The following is a 14414-nucleotide window of genomic DNA, read 5'->3' as shown; positions in this document are numbered from 1 at the left end:
CGACTTTGAAGCCGCGGCGGTGCGAACAAGGGGCTCAGTGAACGACGTTCGAAGCTGATTGGATCCGATGCAGAACTGCACCAGATTTTGCATTCTCCAGTTTTAGTAAATCTCACCCCCCCCCCCAGTGTCAGCTGCAGTATGACGATCACAGTGGGTCGCTCGCTCTGTGGCTCGTCCATTCTGAAAACGTCTTGCATTCTTTTCAATGAATACAAATCATTCTGTGATTGGAGGAGGCGAGGTTGTGACGTTCGTCTGCACTTCCTCCAATCACAACAACTATAGCAATTATTAATGAATTTGATCCCAAATTGTGATCCCGTCCATCTGATGTCAGCTGTTCAGGAATGAAGACTTCAGACAAGCTCTCTAGTTGGGGGCCCCTTCCCCCCCTCGGGCCCCATAGCAGCCTCATGGACTGCTATGGAAGCAGTTCTGCCACCTCTTCAGGGGGAGCACAGACCCCACAAGTCGGATGACTGTCGGGTTTTTGAACCTTGATCAATCTTTGTTATGAAAGATCTCAAATTTAAGAAAACATCCATATTGGCGCTGGGTGTCGGGTGATGTTTCTGTCGGATGCAGATCTGAGTGTCAGTTGCTACTTTTTGTAAACCACCCCCCCATAGTGCTTTATTTACCCCCATAGTGCTTTATTTACCCCCATAGTGCCCCATATTGCTTTATTTACCCCCATAGTGCTTTATTTACCCCCATAGTGCCCCATATTGCTTTATTTACCCCCATATTGCTTTATTTACCCCCATAGTGCTTTATTTACCCCCATAGTGCCCCATATTGCTTTATTTACCCCCATAGCGCTTTATTTACCCCCATAGTGCTTTATTTACCCCCATAGTGCCCCATATTGCTTTATTTACCCCCATATTGCTTTATTTACCCCCATAGTGCCCCATATTGCTTTATTTACCACCATATTGCTTTATTTACCCCCATAGTGCCCCATATTGCTTTATTTACCCCCATATTGCTTTATTTACCCCCATAGTGCTTTATTTACCCCCATGGTTCTTTATTTACCCCCATAGTGCCCCATATTGCTTTATTTACCCCCATAGTGCTTTATTTACCCCCATAGTGCCCCATATTGCTTTATTTACCCCCATATTGCTTTATTTACCCCCATAGTGCCCCATATTGCTTTATTTACCCCCATAGTGCTTTATTTACCCCCATAGTGCCCCATATTGCTTTATTTACCCCCATAGTGCTTTATTTACCCCCATAGTGCCCCATATTGCTTTATTTACCCCCATAGTGCTTTATTTACCCCCATAGTGCCCCATATTGCTTTATTTACCCCCATAGTGCCCCATATTGCTTTATTTACCCCCATAGTGCTTTATTTACCCCCATAGTGCCCCATATTGCTTTATTTACCCCCATAGTGCTTTATTTACCCCCATAGTGCCCCATATTGCTTTATTTACCCCCATAGTGCCCCATATTGCTTTATTTACCCCCATAGTGCCCCATATTGCTTTATTTACCCCCATATTGCTTTATTTACCCCCATAGTGCCCCATATTGCTTTATTTACCCCCATATTGCTTTATTTACCCCCATAGTGCCCCATATTGCTTTATTTACCCCCATATTGCTTTATTTACCCCCATAGTGCTTTATTTACCCCCATAGTGCCCCATATTGCTTTATTTACCCCATATTGCTTTATTTACCCCCATAGTGCCCCATATTGCTTTATTTATCCCCATATTGCTTTATTTACCCCCCATAGTGCCCCATATTGCTTTATTTACCCCCATAGTACTTTATTTACCCCCATAGTGCCCCATATTGCTTTATTTACCCCCATAGTGCTTTATTTACCCCCATAGTGCCCCATATTGCTTTATTTACCCCCATATTGCTTTATTTACCCCCATAGTGCCCCATATTGCTTTATTTACCCCCATATTGCTTTATTTACCCCCATAGTGCCCCATATTGCTTTATTTACCCCCATAGTGCTTTATTTACCCCCATAGTGCCCCATATTGCTTTATTTACCCCCATAGTGCTTTATTTACCCCCATAGTGCCCCATATTGCTTTATTTACCCCCATATTGCTTTATTTACCCCCATAGTGCCCCATATTGCTTTATTTACCCCCATAGTGCTTTATTTACCCCCATAGTGCCCCATATTGCTTTATTTACCCCCATAGTGCCCCATATTGCTTTATTTACCCCCATAGTGCCCCATATTGCTTTATTTATCCCCATATTGCTTTATTTACCCCCCATAGTGCCCCATATTGCTTTATTTACCCCCATAGTACTTTATTTACCCCCATAGTGCCCCATATTGCTTTATTTACCCCCATAGTGCTTTATTTACCCCCATAGTGCCCCATATTGCTTTATTTACCCCCATATTGCTTTATTTACCCCCATAGTGCCCCATATTGCTTTATTTACCCCCATATTGCTTTATTTACCCCCATAGTGCCCCATATTGCTTTATTTACCCCCATAGTGCTTTATTTACCCCCATAGTGCCCCATATTGCTTTATTTACCCCCATAGTGCTTTATTTACCCCCATAGTGCCCCATATTGCTTTATTTACCCCCATATTGCTTTATTTACCCCCATAGTGCCCCATATTGCTTTATTTACCCCCATAGTGCTTTATTTACCCCCATAGTGCCCCATATTGCTTTATTTACCCCCATAGTGCCCCATATTGCTTTATTTACCCCCATATTGCTTTATTTACCCCCATAGTGCCCCATATTGCTTTATTTACCCCCATATTGCTTTATTTACCCCCATAGTGCCCCATATTGCTTTATTTACCCCCATATTGCTTTATTTACCCCCATAGTGCCCCATATTGCTTTATTTACCCCCATAGTGCTTTATTTACCCCCATAGTGCCCCATATTGCTTTATTTACCCCCATAGTGCTTTATTTACCCCCATAGTGCCCCATATTGCTTTATTTACCCCCATATTGCTTTATTTACCCCCATAGTGCCCCATATTGCTTTATTTACCCCCATATTGCTTTATTTACCCCCATATTGCTTTATTTACCCCCATAGTGCCCCATATTGCTTTATTTACCCCCATAGTGCTTTATTTACCCCCATAGTGCCCCATATTGCTTTATTTACCCCCATAGTGCTTTATTTACCCCCATAGTGCTTTATTTACCCCCATAGTGCTTTATTTACCCCCATACAGGACATCACTATAATTCTATCACTGAAAACTCCACTCTGTCCCTCTGTTCACACAGCCCCGCCCCCATGCCCCGGGATTGGCCCGCTGAGCAGTCAGTCTCCGCCAGGGGCCGCCCCGCGGCGTAGGGATTGGGCGGTGGGAGGAGTCGGCTCCTCCTCGGTGGTCGGGGATTGGAGGAGTCTCCGGAGTCCGCTCCGGAGTCTCTCCGGTAATAACAGCTGGAAACTTCAGGGGGAGAAGCCGATCCGGGAACCGGAACACCCGACTGAGACCCGGGACCGGGGGACGGTAAGCGGGGAGAGTACCGGGAGAGCGGGCGAGGGGCGGGGCACTGTGTGTGCGTTCTATGGTTGTCATGGCAACGGCGGGGAGCCGCACCACGTGACACCCTCTCTATACAGCCCAGAGGATACAATGTATCACCCCGACTTCCCTCTAATATACAACATTGTATCATCTCTATATTATCATTATCATTATTATTATTATTATTATTATTATTATTATACATTTATATAGCTCTGACATATACTGCAGTGCTGTACAGAGATCACTGAACCAATCACATCAGTCTCTGTACAGAGGAGCTTACACTCTAACCTATGTGTGTGATTATATGTCAGTATTACATTGTATATCCCTGTATGTTGTGGTCATTCAGGTGATTATCTAATAGTTTCTTGAAGCTATCAATGCTCCCCGCTGAGACCACCGCCTGTGGAAGGGAATTCCACATCCTTGCCGCTCTTACAGTAAAGAACCCTCTACGTAGTTTAAGGTTAAACCTCTTTTCTTCTAATTGCAATGAGTGGCCACGAGTCTTATTAAACTCTCTTCTGCGAAAAAGTTTTATCCCTATTGTGGGGTCACCAGTCCGGTATTTATATATTGAAATCATATCCCCTCTCAAGCGTCTCTTCTCCAGAGAGAATAAGTTCAGAGCTCGCAACCTTTCCTCATAACTAAGATCCTCCAGACCCTTTATTAGCTTTGTTGCCCTTCTTTGTACTCGCTCCATTTCCAGTACATCCTTCCTGAGGACTGGTGCCCAGAACTGGACAGCATACTCCAGGTGCGGCCGGACCAGAGTCTTGTAGAGCGGGAGAATTATCGTTTTATCTCTGGAGTTGATCCCCTTTTTAATGCCAATATTCTGTTTGCTTTGTTAGCAGCAGCTTGGCATTGCTGAGCCTATCATCTACTAGGACCCCCAGGTCCTTTTCCATCCTAGATTCCCCCAGAGGTTCTCCCCCCAGTCTATAGATTGCATTCAGATTTTTGCCACCTAAATGCATTATTTTACATTTTTCTACATTGAACCTCATTTGCCATGTAGTCGCCCACCCCATTAATTTGTTCAGGTCTTTTTGAGAGGTTTCCACATCCTGCGGAGAAGTTATTGCCCTGCTTAGCTTAGTATCGTCTGCAAATACAGAGATTGAACTGTTTATCCCATCCTCCAGATCGTTTATAAACAAATTAAATAGGATTGGTCCCAGCACAGAACCCTGGGGAACCCCACTACCCACCCCTGACCATTCTGAGTACTCCCCATTTATCACCACCCTCTGAACACGCCCTTGTAGCCAGTTTTCAATCCATGTACTCACCCTATGGTCCATGCCAACGCACCTTATTTTGTACAGTAAACGTTTATGGGGAACTGTGTCAAATGCTTTTGCAAAATCCAGATACACCACGTCTACGGGCCTTCCTTTATCTAGATGGCAACTCACCTCCTCATAGAAGGTTAATAGATTGGTTTGGCAAGAACGATTCTTCATGAATCCATGCTGATTACTGCTAATGATATCATTCTTATTACTAAAATCTTGTATATAGTCCCTTATCATCCCCTCCAAGAGTTTACATACTATTGATGTTAGGCTAACTGGTCTGTAATTCCCAGAGATGTATTTTGGGCCCTTTTTAAATATTGGTGCTACATTGGCTTTTCTCCAATCAGCTGGTACCATTCCAGTCAGTAGACTGTCTGTAAAAATTAGGAACAATGGTCTGGCAATCACTTGACTGAGTTCCCTAAGTACCCTCGGATGCAAGCCATCTGGTCCCGGTGATTTATTAATGTTAAGTTTCTCAAGTCTAATTTTAATTCCGTCCTCTGTTAACCATGTAGGTGCTTCCTGTGTTGTGTCCTGAGGATAAACACTGCAGTTTTGGTTACTGAAGCCCCCCGATTCACTCGTGAAGACTGAGGAGAAGAATAAATTCAATACCTTCACCATCTCCCCAGCCTTTCTAACCAGATGTCCTTCCTCATTCTTTATGGGGCCAATATGGTCTGTCCTCCCTTTTTTACTGTTTACATACTTAAAGAATTTCTTGGGATTTTTTTTGCTCTCCTCCGCTATGTGTCTTTCATGTTCTATCTTAGCCGTCCTAATTGCACCCTTACAATTCTTACTGCATTCTTTATAAAGTCTGAATGCTACGTGCCGTTGGCTCTGTGACTGGCCGGAGCCCCGTGACGTCACTCCCACGTTATGCACGCAGGAGCCGCCAGTCAAGGCACATGTTCCTGAAGAAATGGCACGGGCAGCCGTTTCTTCACAGCGCATGCGCCGATGACATTATTTGCGCAGCGTACAGTAAATATCTCTTAAACAGCGCATATTCTAGAGATATTTACATTACCTATCAGTGATCCTAGAATAAGGCTTATCTAGAGGTACAAGTACTGCAGGGAGGTTTACAACTTCTTTAAGGACACGGCGGCCCCGCTCCGTAACAGCCACTAAATGACAGATTTTTTTTTTGTTTATATTTCAGCTGTTAATGGGGGAATGCTGCTGAAAGAAATTTTATTCATATCCAAAAAAATTGTAAAAGAAAGTTACAACTTTAAAAAAAAAAACTCGCCATGCCTCTTACTAAATACCTTGGACTGTCTGCTTTCCAAAAAAGGGTCATTTGGGGGGTATTTGTACTGTCCTGACATTTTCGGACCTCAAGAAATGAGATTGGCCGTCAGAACATCAGGATTGATAGATTTTCAGATATACACTATGTTACCAAAAGTATTGGGACACCTCCCAGTCTTAGTCTGTAGGGTTCTATATTGAGTTGGCCCCTCCCCTTTGCAGCCATAACAGCTTCAACTCTTCTGAGAAGGCCATCCACAAGGTTTAGGAGGGTGTCTATGGGAATGTTTGACCATTCTTCCAGAAGAGCATTTGTGAGGTCAGGCACTGATGTTGGACGAGAAGGCCTGGCTTGCAGTCTCCACTCTAATTCATCCCAAAGGTGTTCTATCGGGTTGAGGTCAGGACTCTGTGCAGGCCAGTCAAGTTCCTCCACCCCAAAAACGCTCATCCATGTCTTTATGGACCTTGCTTTGTGCACTGGTCCAAATCATTTGGTGGAGGGGGGATTATGGTGTGGGGTTGTTTTTTAAGGGTCGGGCTTGGCCTCTTAGTTCCAGTGAAGGGAACTCTTAAGGCGTCAGCATACCAAGATGTTTTGGACAATTTTATGCTCCCAACTTTGTGGGAACAGTTTGGGGACAGCCCCTTTCTTTTCCAACATGACTGCCCACCAGTGCACAAAGCAAGGTCCATAGAGACATGGATGAGCGAGTTTGGGGTGGAGGAACTTGACTGGCCTGCACAGAGTCCTGACCCCAACCTGATTTAGAGTGATAACTGCGAGCCAACATCAGTACTTGTCCGGTCTTGTTTTTTTTTTTCTTGCTTAAAAATAACAAACATATTATACCTCCCTGCTCTGTGTAATGGTTTTGCACAGAGCAGCCCGGATCCCCCTCTTCTTAGTCCCTTTTCGCTGCTCCTGCCCCTCCCTCCTGTTGAGTGCCCCCCACAGGGAGCAGCTCACTATGGGGGCATCCGAGCCACTGTTCTGCGTGTCCATTATGACATGGAGCCGCAGCCCGGCCCCGCCCCTCATCTCCTCGCTGACTTTGATGGTGCTGTGCTGCCGGCTCAGCCAATGAGGAGGGAGAGTCCCGGACAGCTGAGTCTATCTGAGAGGGGACTCGGGTAAGTATTGGGGGGGGGGCTTTTTATATTAATGCCCAGAATGCACCTTCTGCCTTCCCCGGGAAGTGGCCGGGATTTGATCCATCTCTGTCCGGTTCTCCTCTCCTGGAATACTCGGCACCGTGGAGGACTCTCCTTCTATACAAGTAACAATGGAGCGGCTCCCTCGTACCGCCTTGCTCGCGGTGGGTGCTCGTACCAGCCCCGGCCGCCATGGCGGTTTTTCTCTTGGCCGCCATCTGTTATTGAATTTGGCCGGCGTTCATAAAGCTTCTCAGCTAATTAATGTTTGGCTGGAAGTATCTGTCTGGAATTTCAGTGTCTGTGGAATGTTAATTGGCCCGTCTGTCAGGTAAAGTACATAGTGATTGGGTTTCCTAACGTTTACCTGGCCTGTTGCTGGAGATATCGCATTAATTATGCGCAAACAAAGCGCCGCTGCAATCCTCGCAGGAAACCAGGCTCATTTAGGAGTGAAAAGTCTGACTGCTGTGACAAAGTATCTGCCCCCTTCCTGAGTTTTTACATTTTCTTTGTATATTTGTCACATTTAACCTAACCACTTCAATACCGGGTACTTTTACCCCCTGCCTGCCCAGGCCAATTCTCAGCTTTCAGCACTGTCACACTTTGAATGACAATTACACGGTCATGTAACACTGTACTCAAATGACATTTTAGCATTGTTTTCACACAAACAGAGCTTTCATTTGGTGGTATTTAATCACCACTGGGGGGGGGGGGGGGGTTATTTTTTTGCGAAACAAATGAAAAATGACCTAAAAATTTGAAGAAAGTTTTTCTTTATTTCTGTTATAAAATGTTGTAAATAAGTATTTTTTTCCTTCACTGATGGGCGCTGATGAGGCTGATAGGCATCACTAATGGGCACTGATAGGCTACACTGATGGGCACTGATAGGCTACTGATAGGCTATACTCATGGGCACTGATAGGCTATACTCATGGGCACTGTTAGGCTACACTGATGGGCACTGATAGGCTACACAGATGGGCACTGATAGGCTACACTGATGGGCACTGATAGGCTACACTGATGGGCACTGATAGGCTACACTGATGGGCACTGATAGGCTATACTCATGGGCACTGATAGGCTATACTCAAGGGCACTGATAGGCTATACTCATGGGCACTGATAGGCTATACTCAAGGGCACTGATAGGCTATACTCATGGGCACTGATAGGCTATACTCATGGGCACTGATAGGCTACACTGATGGGCACTGATAGGATACACTGATGGGCACTAATAGGCTACACTGATGGGCACTAATAGGCTACTCTGATGGGCACTGATAGGCTACACTGATGGGCACTGATAGGCTACACTGATGGGCACTGATAGGCTACACTGATGGGCACTGATAGGCTATACTCATGGGCACTGATAGGCTATACTCAAGGGCACTGATAGGCTATACTCAAGGGCACTGATAGGCTATACTCATGGGCACTGATAGGCTATACTCATGGGCACTGATAGGCTACACTGATGGGCACTGATAGGATACACTGATGGGCACTAATAGGCTACACTGATGGGCACTAATAGGCTACTCTGATGGGCACTGATAGGCTACACTGATGGGCACTGATAGGCTACACTGATGGGCACTGATGGGCTATACTCATGGGCACTGATAGGCTACACTGATGGGCACTGATAGGCAACACTGATGGGCACTAATAGGCTACACTGGTGGGCACTAATAGGCTACACTGATGGGCACTAATAGGCTATACTCATGGGCACTGATAGGGTATACTCATGGGCACTGATAGGCTATATTAATGGGCACTGATAGGCTACACTGATGGGCACTGATAGGCTACACAGATGGGCACTGATAGGCTACACTGATGGGCACTAATAAGCTACACTGATGGGCACTAATAGGCTACACTGATGGGCACTGATAGGCTACACTGATGGGCACTGATAGGCTACACTGATGGGCACTGATAGGCTATACTCATGGGCACTGATAGGCTATACTCATGGGCACTGATAGGCTACACTGATGGGCACTGATAGGCTACACAGATGGGCACTAATAGGCTACACTGATGGGCACTAATAGGCTACTCTGATGGGCACTGATAGGCTACACTGATGGGCACTGATAGGCTACACTGATGGGCGCTGATAGGCTATACTCATGGGCACTGATAGGCTATACTCATGGGCACTGATAGGCTACACTGATGGGCACTGATGGGCTACACAGATAGGCACTGATAGGCTACACTGATGAGCACTAATAGGCTACACTGATGGGCACCAATAGGCTACACTGATGGGCACCGATAGGCTACACTGATGGGCACTGTTATGCTATACTCATGGGCACTGATAGGCTACACTGATGGGCACTGATAGGCTACACTGATGGGCACTAATAGGCTACACTGGTGGGCACTAATAGGCTACACTGATGGGCACTAATAGGCAATACTCATGGCCACTAATAGGCTACACTGATGGGCACTGATAGGCTACACTGATGGGCACTGATAGGCTACACTGATGGGCACTGATTAGGTGGCACTGATGGGCACTGAGGAGGCAGCATTGATAGGCAGAACTGGTGGGCACTGTTGGGGCTGCACTGATAATCAGGATGATTTGTGCCCTGATTATCAGTGTAGATGCCCCCTGTGTGGATTTGCCGGTTATCGGCTCTCCTCTCTTCACGCGCTGCCAGCTTGTCATAGTGATCAAGAATCACACCGCATTCCTGTTCAAATTGCATCCGTCTCCTTGCAGTGCAATTTGCGATTATTCATTTTGTATAATGGGAAGTAAAGACAGTTCCCAAAACTGGTCTCCACTGAGAGAAGGAGAGAACTATCTCGTTACTGGCAAGGCAATATACACATATAAGATAAAAAAATCATATTTTATTTTACATATAAAAAAGACTGAACATGATTTCCAATAATCGATACAAAACAATATAAAAACAAGGAATGTTGATACAGTTATATGGATACCTAAATGCTCCAGGAGTGGAGTCAAAAGTATAGAAGGTCCTCACAGGACATGTGGTCCTCTACATGTTTCGCGGCCATTTGTCTGCTTCATCAGGAGGACGAGTCTGCAATAGAAGTCCATATAACATTCCTTGTTTATATATTGTTTTGCAGTGATTATTGGAAATCATGTTCAGTCTTTTTTATTTGTAAAATAAAAAACGATTTTTTAATCTTATATGTGTGTATTGCCTTACTGGTACCGAGATGGTCCTTTCTTTCTCTCAGTAAAACCAGTTTTGGGAACTGTCTCTACTTCACATTATGCATTTCACTAGGATGATGGTACCCCCCCCCCCCCTACAATTTTTTTCTTCCTTTTTGGAATTATAATCCTTCAAGGATTACTTTTTCTTTTTTGCATTCATTTTGTAAGTCAAACACTGCAAAGTACTGGTTTTCAGCAACATTTTCATGAGAACTCGTGAGAATACTTTGTATCGGGACTGATACCAGTATTGTTGTTGGTGCATTCCTAGTATTTTAAAAGCGTTCAAATGTGTAAATTTAACCGCTTGCCAACCAGCACACGACGATATACATCGGCACAATGGCATGGCTGCACAAACGGGCGTACGGGTACGTCCCCTTTAAGACGCGGCATTTCCGTGTTCTGCCCAGTGACATGACAGGGATGGTCCCTGTCATCGGAAGCAGTGATCGCTGTCATGTCAGTGGTAGCCCATCCCCCCCACAGTTAGAATCACTCCCTAGGACACACTTAACCCCTTCATCGCCCCCTAGCGTTTAACCCCTTCCCTGCCAGTGTCATTTATACAGGAATCAGTGCATTTTTATAGCACTGATCGCTGTAAAAATGACAATGGTCCCAAAATAGTGTCAAAAGTGTCCGATGTGTCCGCCATAATGTCGCAGTCACGATAAAAATCGCAGGTCGCCGCCATTACTAATAAAAAAATATTGCCATAAATCTATCCCCTATTTTGTAGAAGCTATAACTTTTGCGCAAACCAATCAATATACGCTTATTGCGATTTTTTTTTTTTTTTTACCAAAAATATGTAGAAGAATACATATCGGCCTAAATTCAGAAAGAAATTTGTTTTTTTATATTTTTTTGGGGATATATTTTAATTTATTTGGCAAAAAGTAAAAAATATTGTTTTTTTTTTTTTTTTAAATCGTCGCTCTTTTTTTGTTTATAGCGCAAAAAATAAAAACCGCAGAGGTGATCAAATACCACCTAAAGAAAGCTCTATTTGTGGGGAAAAAAGGACGGCAATTTTGTTTGGGTGCAACGTCGCACGACCACACAATTGTCAGTTAAAGCGACGTAGTGCAAAAAGTGCTCTGGTCGGGAAGGGGGTAAAATCTTCCGGGGCACGGATAGGTTAAAAAAAAAACTCTTTGAAAAAAAATGCTGTGCGGTATTTTCACCACATACTCGGATGCGGTCAAATACCGCCTTATGAATGGAGCCCATAAATATTTATAGCCTTCTAAAATGACATCAGTGGCTAAGCGGCATCATGTCTGTAAATGGCTGTTCAGCAGGTGCCCCGCCCCCTCGGTGTACGAGCCGGGGGGTGGGGTATATATAACCCCCTGCATCTGTTTGTGGGTGGAAAGGTGGTTTGCGTGCTATTAAATGTTGCCTGGTGATGTCAGCGCTCTTCTCCAATGTTTGCTGTGAGATCTGGATGGGCTGTGATTGGAGGATCCGGTATACATTGCCCATCGCCAGATCCGGTATACATTGCCCATCGCCAGATCCGGTATACATTCCCCATCGCCAGATCCGGTATACATTCCCCATCGCCAGATCCGGTATACATTCCTCATCGCCAGATCTGGTATACATTCCCCATCGCCAGATCCGGTATACATTCTTCATCGCCAGATCCGGTATACATTCCCCATCGCCAGATCCGGTATACATTCCCCATCGCCAGATCCGGTATACATTCCCCATCGCCAGATCCGGTATACATTCCTCATCGCCAGATCTGGTATACATTCCCCATCGCCAGATCCGGTATACATTGCCGATCGCCAGATCCGGTATACATTCCCCATCGCCAGATCCGGTATACATTCCCCATCGCCAGATCCGGTATACATTGCCGATCGCCAGATCCGGTATACATTCCCCATCGCCAGATCCGGTATACATTCCCCATCGCCAGATCCGGTATACATTCCCCATCGCCAGATCCGGTATACATTCCCTATCACCAGATCCGGTATACATTCCCCATCGCCAGATCCGGTATACATTCCCCATCGCCAGATCCGGTATACATTCCCCATCGCCAGATCCGGTATACATTCCTCATCGCCAGATCCGGTATACATTCCCCATCGCCAGATCCGGTATACATTCCCCATCGCCAGATCCGGTATACATTCCCCATCGCCAGATCCGGTATACATTCCTCATCGCCAGATCCGGTATACATTCCCCATCGCCAGATCCGGTATACATTCCCCATCGCCAGATCCGGTATACATTCCCCATTGCCAGATCCGGTATACATTCCTCATCGCCAGATCCGGTATACATTCCTCATCGCCAGATCCGGTATACATTCCCCATCGCCAGATCCGGTATACATTCCCCATCGCCAGATCCGGTATACATTCCCCATCGCCAGATCCGGTATACATTCCCCATCGCCAGATCCGGTATACATTCCCCATCGCCAGATCCGGTATACATTCCCCATCGCCAGATCCGGTATACATTGCCGATCGCCAGATCCGGTATACATTCCTCATCGCCAGATCCGGTATACATTGCCGATCGCCAGATCCGGTATACATTCCCCATCGCCAGATCCGGTATACATTCCCCATCGCCAGATCCGGTATACATTCCCCATCGCCAGATCCGGTATACATTCCCCATCGCCAGATCCGGTATACATTGCCGATCGCCAGATCCGGTATACATTCCCCATCGCCAGATCCGGTATACATTCCCCATCGCCAGATCCGGTATACATTGCCGATCGCCAGATCCGGTATACATTGCCGAACGCCAGATCCGGTATACATTCCCCATCGCCAGATCCGGTATACATTGCCGATCGCCAGATCCGGTATACATTCCCCATCGCCAGATCCGGTATACATTCCCCATCGCCAGATCCGGTATACATTCCCCATCGCCAGATCCGGTATACATTCCCCATCGCCAGATCCGGTATACATTGCCGATCGCCAGATCCGGTATACATTCCCCATCGCCAGATCCGGTATACATTGCCGATCGCCAGATCCGGTATACATTGCCGATCGCCAGATCCGGTATACATTCCCCATCGCCAGATCCGGTATACATTCCCCATCGCCAGATCCGGTATACATTCCCCATCGCCAGATCCGGTATACATTGCCGATCGCCAGATCCGGTATACATTGCCGATCGCCAGATCCGGTATACATTGCCGATCGCCAGATCCGGTATACATTCCCCATCGCCAGATCCGGTATACATTCCCCATCGCCAGATCCGGTATACATTGCCGATCGCCAGATCCGGTATACATTGCCGATCGCCAGATCCGGTATACATTGCCGATCGCCAGATCCGGTATACATTGCCGATCGCCAGATCCGGTATACATTCCCCATCGCCAGATCCGGTATACATTGCCCATCGCCAGATCCGGTATACATTCCTCATCGCCAGATCCGGTATACATTCCTCATCGCCAGATCCGGTATACATTCTTCATCGCCAGATCCGGTATACATTCCCCATCGCCAGATCCGGTATACATTGCCGATCGCCAGATCCGGTATACATTCCTCATCGCCAGATCCGGTATACATTGCTGATCGCCAGATCCGGTATACATTCCTCATCGCCAGATCCGGTATACATTGCCGATCGCCAGATCCGGTATACATTCCCCATCGCCAGATCCGGTATACATTCCCCATCGCCAGATCCGGTATACATTGCCGATCACCAGATCCGGTATACATTCCTCATCGCCAGATCCGGTATACATTGCCGATCGCCAGATCCGGTATACATTCTTCATCGCCAGATCCGGTATACATTCCCCATCGCCAGATCCGGTATACATTGCCGATCGCCAGATCCGGTATACATTCCCCATCGCCAGATCCGGTATACATTCCCCATCGCCAGATC

General features: G+C 46.2%; 1 protein-coding gene across 1 annotated transcript in view; it reads left to right on the top strand.

Moving 5' to 3' along the window:
* The first annotated feature begins 3339 nt into the window (after positions 1-3339).
* The window catches only part of STK33 (serine/threonine kinase 33), a 94911-nt gene continuing 83836 nt past the window's right edge, over positions 3340-14414 (top strand). Inside the window, exon 1 of the mRNA XM_073603975.1 lies at positions 3340-3503. The gene's annotated coding sequence lies outside the window, so the exon portion shown is untranslated. The remainder of the gene's footprint in view (positions 3504-14414) is intronic.

Source organism: Aquarana catesbeiana, linkage group LG11, assembly GCF_042186555.1.
Source record: "Aquarana catesbeiana isolate 2022-GZ linkage group LG11, ASM4218655v1, whole genome shotgun sequence".
Classification (NCBI taxonomy): domain Eukaryota; kingdom Metazoa; phylum Chordata; class Amphibia; order Anura; family Ranidae; genus Aquarana; species Aquarana catesbeiana.
Note: the sequence above shows the minus strand (reverse complement) of the source record. Positions and strands in the feature narration are given on the sequence as shown.